The following is an 11,953-nucleotide window of genomic DNA, read 5'->3' as shown; positions in this document are numbered from 1 at the left end:
GCTTTCTCTGAACAGCTGACAAAGTGCATATATCATGACAATCTGTATTGCTCAGACGACCAGAAGCGGTAGGTCCACAGATATTGTTAGGACAGCTGGCTGTTTCCCGAACACTCTGTTGCTTCTGTGTCCTCTCAAACAGAATCGTCTAGACACACACAAGACACTGCCTTCAACTAGCTAGCTCTTACCATACTTCTCAGCTTTGCTGTACCGCAGTACTCTATATACACAATACTCAATACTCTGTACACAGTACTACTCAATACTCTCTTCTAGTCACGTCTGCCACTTGAAAAACTATAATAGATAAGGGTTTAACAGATCATAGTGCAAACACAGTACACAAAGCAGTGCACAAGATGGGAAGATTCAAACAGTATAATCTTTCCATTCAGTGCCCATTATAAACTCCACACTACTCTCTTTCCTCAATATCATGAATGAACCATGGAGCGCATTTTACCTTTCAGCAAGCTGCTTCAGTTCCCTCTTAACTCTCTCTCCGTCACAGAAGAGCCTTCTCTGTAGAGAGAGAACATTATACAGTGCCTCTCTCGCTCTAAAAGTAACACACGCTGCCGCTGTGCAGGCATACGATACAGTAATATTTTCCTTTCTCTCTCTCACACTCACACACATACAAATCCAATGTGCCAACACACCCCCCTATGGGCACAACTGGGCAGTCAAAGGGCTCTGGTTACTGACACCCTATTCCCTCCCTTGGGGTGAGGAAGAGGGATAGAGGGAGGAAGGGAGAGGAAGAGACTGATGGAGGGGAGGGAGGGAGGGAGGGAGGGAGGGAGGGAGGGAGGGAGGGAGGGAGGGAGGGAGGGAGGGAGGGAGGGGAAGATAGAGGCAGAGTGGATAGGAGGGGGAGAGGGAGTGGACAGAGAGTGTTAACGAGAGAGAGAGAGAGAGAGAGATGAAGAGATAAATGAAGAGAGGGAGAGGAAGGAAAACATATTGAAAGAGGCAGAGAGAATGGGAGAGCGAGAGAAACAGAAATGGTATGAAGAAAGCGACAGATGAGAGGGAAAGAAAAGAGGACTGTGATAGACAGGCAAACTGATCAAATTATCATACAACTTGTATGATCAAATAACTGTATCACATTAGTAGGGTAACACTGCATTTCACAGCCATGCCAATCCAAAACTATTTACCAGAAACATTTAATAAAGAAAAATAAAGAAATATTGGAGATAAATACATAATCATAGGACATGAAGTAAAAGAGATATGGAGAGAGAAACAGAGGGATGTAGGGAGAATGGAAAATATATTGACAGGAACAGAGAACAATGGGGGGGAGAGAGGGAGAGAAAAGAAAGATAGCATGCTGTGAAGATTTTAAACAACATTTGTAGCCTTGTTTCGGCTCAAATCAAACCAAATTTTATTGGTCACATACACATGGTTAGCAGATGTTATTGCGAGTGTAGCGAAATGCTTGTGCTTGTAGTTCCAACAGTGCAGTAATATCTAACAAGTAATCTAACAATTCCACAACAACTACCTAATACACACAAATCTAAGTAAAGGGATGGAATAAGAATATATACATATAAATACATGGATGAACGATGACCGAGCGGCATAGGCAAGATGCAATAGATGGTATAAAATACAGTATATATATATATATATATATGGGACGAGTAATGCAAAAAATTTCAACATTATTAAAGTGGAATTATTAAAGTGACTAGTGATCTATTTATTAATATGGCCAAAGATTTAAAGTCTGTATGTAGGCAGCAGCCTCTCTGTGTTAGTGACAGCTGTTTAACAGTCTGATGGCCTGGAGATAGAAGCTGTTGTTCAGTCTCTCGGTACCAGCTTTGATGCACCTGTACCGACCTCGCCTTCTGGATGATAGCGGGGTGAACAGGCAGTGGCTCGGGTGGTAGTTGTCCTTGATGTTTTTGGCCTTCCTGTGACAACGGTGCTGTAGGTGTCCTGGAGGGCAGGTAGTTTACCCACGGTGATGCGTTTTTCACCACCATCTGGAGAGCCCTGCGGTTGTGGGCGCTGCAGTTGTGATACAGCCTGACAGGATGCTCTCAATTGTGGATCTGTAAAAGTTTGTGACGATTTTAGATGACAAGCCAAATTTCTTCAGCCTCCGGAGGTTGAAGAGGCACTGTTGCACATTCTTCACCACACTGTCTGTGGGGGTAGACCATTTCAGCTTGTCCGTGATGTGTACGCCAAGGAACTTAAAACTTTCCACCTTGTCCATTGCTGTCCTGTCGATGTGGATAGGGGGGGGTGCCCTCTGAAGTCCACGATCATCTCCTTTGTTTTGTTGACATTGAGTGAGAGGTTGTTTTCCTGACACCACACCGAGTGCCCTCACCTCCTCCCTATAGGCTGTCTCATTGTTGTTGGGGATCAAGCCTACTACTGTTATGTAATTTGCAAACTTGATGATTGAGTTGGAGGCATGCATGGTCACGCAGTCATGGGTGAACAGGGAGTACAGGGAGTACACCAGCCGCGGGCGGCCCGTCAGGCAGTCCAGGACCCAATTGCACAGGGCGGGGTTTAGACCCAGGGCCTCTAGCTTAATGATGAGGTTGGAAGGTACTATGGTGTTGAATGATGAGCTGTAGTCAATGAACAGCATTCTTACATAGGTATTCCTCTTGTCCAGATGGGATAGGGCAGTGTGCAGCGTTATGGTGATTGCATCGTCTGTGGACCTATTGGAGTGGTAAGCAAATTTAAGTGGGTCTTGGGTGACAGGTAAGATGAAGGTGATGTGATGCTTGACTAGTCTCTCAAAGAACTTCATAATGACAGAAGTGAGTGCTACGGGGCGGGGCGACTGAACTAAATGACTGTTACCTTTGCCTTCTTGGGTACAGCAACAATGGTGGCCCTCTTGAAGCATGTGGGGACAGCAGACTGGGATAGGGAGCGATTGAATATGTCCGTAAACACACCAGCCAGCTGGTCTGCGCATGCTCTGAGGACGCAGCTAGGGATACCGTCTGGGCCAGCAGCTTTGCGAGGGTTAACACGTTTAAATGTCTTAATCACGTCGGCCACGGAGAAGGAAAGGGGGGGGGGGGGCTGTGTCGGTGGCACTGTATTATCCTCAAAGCAGGCAAAGAAGCTGTTTAGTTTGTCTGGAAGCAAGACGGTGTCTGTGATGTGGCTGGTTTTCTTTTTGTAGTCCGTGATTGCCTGTAGACCCTGCCACATACGTCTCCTGTCTGAGCCGTTGAATTGCGACTCCACTTTGTCCCTATACCTACTGTCAATCGCTCCCTCGCGAGCACCACGGTTATTTCTATATTTACCCACCTTAGTGTCTTTTTCAGATTGATCATTACTCTATGTGATGCACACTCCTCACAAGCCTTCCGGCCCTACTGTTGTTTTTGGTCATGTTACAGTTACTATAATACCACAGAAGAGGAGTATCAAAATATGTAATCAAATCAAATTTGTCATCTGCCAAATGAATCAAATCAAATGGACGTATATAGCCCTTCTTACATCAGCTGACATCTCAAAGTGCTGTACAGAAACCCAAACAGCAAGCAATGCAGGTGTACGGTGGCTGTGAACCTGACTGACCCTAACCCTGAATAACACTAACCCTAAACCTGACTGACTAACTAAACTTTGGTGTTGGGTTAATATTGCCCTAACCTAACCCAACGCTGACTGATTTTACTGAACCTTTTTTAAATTATTATTATTATAGTTTTTATTTGTTATTTTACCCCCTTTTCTCCCAACCGCTCCAACTCGTGCCGACTAACCCCGACCGCTCTAACTTGTGCCGACTAACCCCGACCGTTGTAACTTGTGCCGACTAACCCCGACCGTTGTAACTTGTGCAGACTAACCCCGACCGCTCTAACTTGTGCCGACTAACCCCGACCGCTGTAACTTGTGCCGACTAACTCCGACCGTTGTGACTTGTGCCGACTAACCCCGACCGCTGTAACTTGTGCCGACTAACCCCGACCACTGTAACTTGTGCCGACTAACTCCGACCGTTGTAACTTGTGCCGACTAACTCCGACCGTTGTAACTTGTGCCGACTAACCCCGACCGCTCTAACTTGTGCTGACTAACCCCGACCGCTCTAACTTGTGCCGACTAACCCCGACCGTTGTAACTTGTGCCGACTAACCCCGACAGCTCTAACTTGTGCCGACTAACCCCGACCGCTCTAACTTGTGCCGACTAACCCCGACCGTTGTAACTTCTGCTGACTAACCCTGACCGATCTAACTTGTGTATTAAGCTTGCACTCAGTCAATTAAATCCTCAAGAAATGCGACAAGAGGAACGTGCGCGTGCGTATATTGTGATTTGTTTAAGACTTTATGGGTCACTACATGATTCCATGTGTTATTTCATAGTTTTGATTTCTTCACTATTATTGTACAATGTAGAAAATTGTCAAAATAAAGAAAACCCCTTGAATTAGTAGGTGTCCAAACTTTTGACTGGTACTGTATACATCAACGAATTGGCGAGGGCACTAGAATAGTCTGCAGTACCCGGCCTCACCCTACTAGAATCTGAAGTCAAATGTCTACTGTGTACTGATGATCTGGTGCTTCTGTCCCCAACCAAGGAGGGCCTACAGATCTTCTGCACAGATTCTGTCAGGGCCCAGGTCTGGGCACTGACAGTAAATCTCAGGAAGATAAAAAATAATGGTGTTCCTGTCGCCAGGACCAGAAAGTCACAGAATGGGACAAATTGAGACTCTGCATGCAGAATTATGCAAAAATATCCTCTGTGTACAACACCAAATAATGCATGCAGAGTAGAATTAGGCCAGATTACAGACCCACAAAGAATTAGAAAAAACAAAATCACATTTAGATAAACTCCCATATCTATTGGGTGAAATAACACAGTGCCATCACTTCCCATGCCAATAAAGCCCCTTATTTTCAATTTGAGAGAGAGAGCGAGAGAGAGGAGAGAGAGAAGGCCTCTTCTCCTATTTTCCTCAAAACAGGAAGAGAGGAGATGTTTACACAGCTGCCTGGACATGCACCGTCCCTTTCAGTGGAAATCTATGGTAGACAGTGGGCACCAGGCGGGCACTACCAACAGTTGCCTCCGCAGACCACCAACTTCAATGATTAAATCTAGGACACTAAAAAAAGAAAGGTCAAATCTAGAACAACAAATGGCATATTGGAACCCACTGATGCTTGTGGCTAAAGCCAGGGCTAGTCGTGGCTCGCTGAAACATGGCTTTGCCTATTTGTGGGGCGCAATACAACTTGAAAGGTTTTTATGCGATTCAAATCACAAGATGTTGGGGAGCCGAAGAGGACAGGAGGGGCGCACACAGACAGAGTCTCTGTTAGGGCGTAGCTCTATAATATCTACATCCTCTCCTGCCTCATTGTCCTTTCATACACTCTTAGCTTATTTTGGGAAAAAAGCAAGGTATGACAAATGTCTGAGAACCTTGCGGCAACGCCTTCCTAAAGCAGTAGCATCTGACTGCATGTGAACTACATTAGCTCATTAATCTATCCTTGAGCGAGAAGGGAGGAGATGAGGAGAGTGTAGTCTGGGTCAACAACTTACACCAACTCCAGCGACAAACACAGGGGTTTCTCTTCTGACTAAATGGCTGGTGAATTTCTCTGGACTGAAAGAGCATTTCTGAAGTTAGCGTTTTTCCATCTAACTCTTGAACAGGAGAGGTATTGAACTAGGCACCCAAAACACCACCTCACAGTCTCTCTAACTCCCTCAGACACACCCTTGCAAACACCTTGATTTATTCACTCACTCCATCACAAAGCACACCTCTCTTTTTTTCTTACCTTTATTTAACTAGGCAAGTCCGTTAAGAACAAATTCTTATTTTCAATGACGGCCTAGGAACAGTGGGTTAACTGCCTGTTCAGGGGCAGAACGACAGATTTGTACCTTGTCAGCTCGGGGGTTTGAACTTGCAACCTTCCTGTTACTAGTCCAACACTCTAACCACTAGGCTACCCTGCCGCCTCTCTCTCTGAGAGGACACACAATCACAATATGTAGCTTTGACGTGATTTAAATCATGTTGCGTGAAGACTGTAAAAGCTTAATAGACCATTAATGGGTCTTAGTACAGTAAGTGCTTAACGTATGCTTAAGACTTTATATATGTTGTGTGTGTGTGTGTGTGTGTGTGTGAATGTGTGTATTCAATCAGGATGAAGAGAGTTCATGTAAACCACTGATGATGCCCCTGGCATGCTTTTAACATGTCTAGCTGACGTATGTTCAATATTATAGTGGCCATCCTATTGACATTCAGATTGCCAGAGCACAGTGTGAAAATAGACACATAGGACATTTATTCAATGATTGATTGATATGTGTCCAGACTGGTCGTGGTCCCGTAGCACGTTCACTAAAGTGCTACTAACTGGGACTGGATGCATCAGAATGTATGTATGGATCCGCGCGCCTATCTCTGTCTAGGTCCCTCTCATTCGATACTATGCCTACATTTTCTATTAGATCAGGCTATACACTGTTATATAACTCATTAGTGAGCTCTTCTGGAATCAATTTGAGTTAAGCAATTCTGTGTCCAAACTCCAGTGTTCTAAAAGAATAGTCAAATTTTAAGGGAAAATATCTGATGAATCTGGAAAAAGATTTGGGTGGTGGACACAATGTGAACTCGCCTACACCCCTAGCAAAGACAAGTGACTTAACTTGTTTCATTTGTAAGTAATGCTTTCTATCCATGGAAAATTAGACTACGTAAGATGTGGGAAGCATCTAGAAATTAACTGACTCAAACTCAATTGTAAAAGTGGATAGAAAGTTCAGTAAAAATTGAATGATACAATTTTTCACAAGTATTCTAAACGTAATATTGTAGTGTAATATGAGATGCTATAGTAGCCTATCCCTTACAAAAAAGATTGCAGTTTAAAAACGGCAGTCCACTGTGGTGTTTTGGACACAGTAACTGCAGGTAAAAATAGAAATGTAAAAAAATGCAACCTTATTTTGGATGCAGTTTCTGCAGCATACTACAGTTATACTGCACTCTGACTGCAATACCTTTTCGTAAAGTGATATTTAGTATAGTATAAATGCTGTTGAATGGAGTCAATGAATTGGCATAGCAGTTTTGGTAAGAGTACAATAATTTGGCACTGGTAGAATTTGAAGTCATTCACTTTTGCAAGCAGATAATAAGCAATGAAAAAATGACAGAAGTAGGCTAACGTTACAGACCAATAAGTTCGCCATAAATATCTAACACAGAAGCTTTTACCGTAGTGACGTGTGAGCAACAGACTACACAAAATGTTTTTCAATTAAATTGTCAATATATTGATGAATAAGGGCATGTTAGACTATGATAAATATGAATACACTACAAATCAAATCAAACTACAAGTCCTCTTACCTTACTCATCTCGGGGTTTGGTCCTCTTTTAAAACCTGTTCACATTGTTCATATATGATTAATGACGTCCATACATCTTAGCATATATCATTGCTAACATTATGTCGCTCTTCTCGAATGTGCGCTCTTTCAGATCTATTGCTGACATAGAGAGTAAGGTCAACAACAAAGCAGATATGCACAAATCAATTGGCCAGGTCAAACTAAGGGTAAATTGTCTGATTCTGATGTACACTACCGTTCAAAAGTGTGGGGTCACTTAGAAATGTCCTTGTTTTTGAAAGAATCACATTTATTGTGCATTAAAATAAGAAACTACAGTGTAGACATCATTAATGTTATGACTATTGTTGCTAGAAACGGCCGATTTTTTAAATGGAATATCTACATAGGCGTACAGAGGCCCATTATCAGCAACCATCACTCCTGCGTTCCAATGGCACACTGTGTGAGCTCATCCAAGGCTATTTGATCATTAGAAAACCCTTTTGCAGTTAGTACAGCTGAAAACTGTTGTTCTGATTTTAAAAAGCAATAAAACTGTCCTTCTTTAGACAAGTTGAGTATCTGGAGCATCAGCATTTGTGGCCAGAAACAGAGACTTTTCTTCTAAAACTCATCAGTCTATTCTTGTTCTGAGAAATGAAAGCTATTCCATGCAATAAATTGTCAAGAAACTGAAGATCTCGTACAACGCTGTGTTCTACTCCCTTCAAAAGAACAACGCAAACTGGCTCTAACCAGAATAGAAAGAGTGGGAGGCCTCGGTGCACAATTGAGCAAGAGGACAAGTACATTAGTGTCTTGTTTGAGAAACAGACGCCTCACAAGTCCTCAACTGGTAGCTTCATTAAATAGTCCCCGCAAAATACCAATGTGAATAATATTACCACATTAATTTAGTTAAAATATTAAAAACATTTACAATGGGATAAATTGTGCACACTGTATTCCCATCTTTGCCTGTCATGTCAGTCCCTCACAAGCCTACAATGAGAGCAGATTATAAAATAGCAGCACCTAGTGGCGAAAAAGGAGAAGAGCAGCTCAGTCTCAGCCACATTGCAGCAGACATTCGGTACCAAACCATTTTGGAATACTTCTTTCTATCTCAAGGGATTTAAACTTTTCAAATACCTTGATTGATTTCACTATTTGCCTGATGAAGATAACTTATGTCTTGAATCCCCCTCAAGAAGATTATGAGCCTTTGGTAAAGGTGGTTAGAATCTTACAAACAAAATCATGTTCTCTTTATTTGAATTGGAAATAAAGATGACATTTAAAATGTTATGTTACAATTATTAAATAATAATTATAATATTGTCCATCCTAATTGTATCCCAATCATTTTTACCTGATTGTTAATTGATTTGGTAATTCACTAAGAAAGGTCCCCAAAGCTCTCTTTCTCTGGTCAGGCAGCATCGCATCAGTGGAAACCAAGACCGTTCACAGGGCAGGCCAGGTTGTAGCTAAACATGATGGTACAGGAGAACAAGATGTGGAAGGAGGCGCTGAAGCACTGCAGGGATCACTGACCTCACCAGCTTGCTGTCTAAGACTGAGCAGCTCCAGATACAGAAATTGATTAATTTAAAGCGTGCCCAGAGGGACCAGTCCATGCTTCTTCAGTGGCTTCTGGATGTGGGTGAACAGGGACCCCTGGAGTACCAGGCCTGGACTGGGGTAAGGCTGCCCTACGCAACCCCTCCACTGTTGGACCCTGGCCAGAGAGAGCAAGCTTTGGGGACTAAGGAGAGGAGGAACTTCCTCTGTTACAAGTGATTTGGTAATTCATTATCATTGATGGGTAAAATTAGTTTTTAAATAACATAGGATACAATGTTCCATTGCTAATTAAAAAGGTTGACTGGAATTAGCTTTAAAAAACTAACAGGACCATCAGTGGAAGAGGACAGCACTATGATACAGTAAAATAGGCTACAATGCATAGTACAGTGAACAATGTGTGCAACATACTGTACCAAAAGTTTGGATACACCTACTCATTAAGGTTTTTCTTTATTTTTTACTATTTTCTATATTGTAGAATAAGAATGAAGACATCGAAATTATGAAATAACACATACGGATCATGTAGTAATCAAAAAAGTATTTAACAAATCAAAATAGATTTTAGATTCTTAGCCACCCTTTGCCTTGATGACAGCTTTGCACACTCTTGGCATTCTCTCAACCAGCTTCATGAGGAATGCTTATCCAACAGTCTTGGAGTTCCCACATATGCTGGGCACTTGTTGGCTGCTTTTCCGTCAGTGTGCGGTCCAATTCTTCCCAAACCATCTCAATTGGGTTGAGGTTGGGTGATTGTGGAGGCCAGGTAATCTGAGGCAGACCATTTCCACCGGTCTAATGTCCATTGCTTGTGTTTCGTCAGAAGCAAGTCCCTTCTTCCTATTGGTGTCCTTTAGTAGTGGTTTCCTTGTAGCAATACGACCATGAAGGTCTGATTCACGCAGTCTCCTCTGAACAGTTGATGTTGAGATGTGTCTGTTACTTGAGCTCTGTGAAGCATTTATTTGGGCTGATATTTCTGAGGATGGTAACTATATAATGAACTTATACTCTGCAGCAGAGGTAACTCTCGGTCTTCCTCTCCTGTGGCGGTCCTCATGAGAGCCTGTTTCATCATAGCGCTTGGTGGTTTTTGTGACTGCACTTGAAGAAACTTTCAAAGTCCATTTTAACCTACCTTCATGTCTTAAAGTAATGGACTGTCATTTCGCTTTGGTTATTTGAGCTATTCTTGCCATAAAATGGACATGGTCTTTTAACAAATAGGGCTATCTTCTGTATACCACCCCTACCTTGTCACAACACAACTGATTGTGTCAGTTGAATCAGAGAGGTGCGGGGGGCTGCCTTAATCAACATCCACGTCGTCGGTGCCCGGGGAACAGTGGGTTAAACTGCCTTGCTCAGGGGCAGAACGACACTTTTTACCTTGTCAGCTCGGGATTCGATCCAGAAACCTTTTTGGTTACTGGCCCAATGCTAACCACTAGGCTACCTGCTGCCTCATGGAAGGTGGTGATTAGCATAGAACTCCAGACTTCACTCCGACAACTGAAAAACAAAAGGCAAAACACAATAGTGTAACAGAGTTGGAAACCATATTCAACCATGGACCATAAAATGGATAAATACAACCATTCAAAGCTAGAATAATAATAATCACAGAACTCATCATACCTTATATTTTAAACTCCAGCTGTGCAGAAAGAACACAGAATGGGTATCAACACTGTCACATGTCATATGCTATCTTTTTGGCAACATTTTATTTTTATGGCAATGGGAAGTCCAACATGGTACAAAGGAAATCACCTTTTTCACTGTCTCCTTGATGTAGGACTTCTTGTTTGACAGGTCATGACGAGCGTACATTTTAAAACCTGAAACCCATCGTAAGAGAATAAGCAAACTGTAAGTAACGACAATGACTATATATTATAATTTTTTTAATTGTTAATCTATCAGGTTCTTAAGATGCACTGTATAGCCTAAATGCATCCATGAGGAAATGTGTGAGCGTTCAGTGTATGAACTCAATGAACTAAAAGATTAGAATGACTAACCTTCTTGAAAATGTCCTTCATTGTGACTTTCTCCAGGTCGACATGGGCACCCAGTTTCTTACCTGTTGTTTTCAGCTCCTCATTTGATGGCTTCCTGGTCATCATCTTAACCAAGGGTTCGTCATCTGAACCGTCATCGGTGATGTCATCATCCGATTCTGAAAGCAGCACTTAAACCAAAAGTGAGAGAAACAATGAAAAATACACACGTTTTTTTTTTAAGAGTTGTGTCAGTACTGTAGAAAAACACATACAGCACCCTGTGAAAGCATTTATTAGGCTACCTTGCAGTTTTAACATTGTTGTTTGTTCCGGACCTACACATCCTAAACTGCAATGTCTTAACTAAAAACTCACCCGTTTTCCTTTGCATCAAACGCCTTATCTTTGCTCTCCTCATTGCTTCAATCTGTAATCCAACAGGGGCCAATTTAATATCTGGCACTAAGAAACCATCATTCACATGACATTCAAATAATCTCAAATCGATCTAGAGACTAATGACAACCTGCTATGCACAGCCATTAAGCCTAGACCTGGGACGATAAACCGAAAATTATTGACACCGACCTTACCAATCACTTTTCACAGGCATTTTGATGATATTTATTACAATGATTATTTTACACTCGAGAAATATGCAATGAAATAAGTTTGCTAATGGGACAATTGATGGCTACAACCATTAAACTAGTAGTAGTAGTAGAGAATAAAAACTGTGGTGTACATTAATGTTAAACTTATCATTCTATTTACCATTATCGCATCAGTTCAGGCAATTCATAGCGATATGGATTTATGTCCATATTGCCCAGCTCTAATTTAGCCTATTTCATCCAAATTAATTTAAACTAGCCTGCTGTTCATATTCATTGTCCTCAAAATCTGTTGAGGTAAGGTCTCAGAGATCTCAGAAACATCCTCATCTGAA

At 42.1% G+C, this 11,953-nt stretch overlaps 1 long non-coding RNA gene across 1 annotated transcript; it reads right to left on the bottom strand.

The window, feature by feature from the left end:
* Positions 1-10,411: 10,411 nt before the first annotated feature.
* LOC109890463 (uncharacterized) lies at positions 10,412-11,221 on the bottom strand. Its single transcript, XR_002255410.2, has 3 exons — positions 11,085-11,221; positions 10,772-10,839; positions 10,412-10,510 (listed from the first exon to the last, which is right to left on the bottom strand). It is a non-coding gene; the product is annotated as an uncharacterized LOC109890463 (long non-coding RNA).
* Positions 11,222-11,953: the final 732 nt, after the last annotated feature.

The sequence above is a fragment of the Oncorhynchus kisutch genome, linkage group LG5, assembly GCF_002021735.2.
Source record: "Oncorhynchus kisutch isolate 150728-3 linkage group LG5, Okis_V2, whole genome shotgun sequence".
Lineage (NCBI taxonomy): Eukaryota > Metazoa > Chordata > Actinopteri > Salmoniformes > Salmonidae > Oncorhynchus > Oncorhynchus kisutch.
Note: the sequence above shows the minus strand (reverse complement) of the source record. Positions and strands in the feature narration are given on the sequence as shown.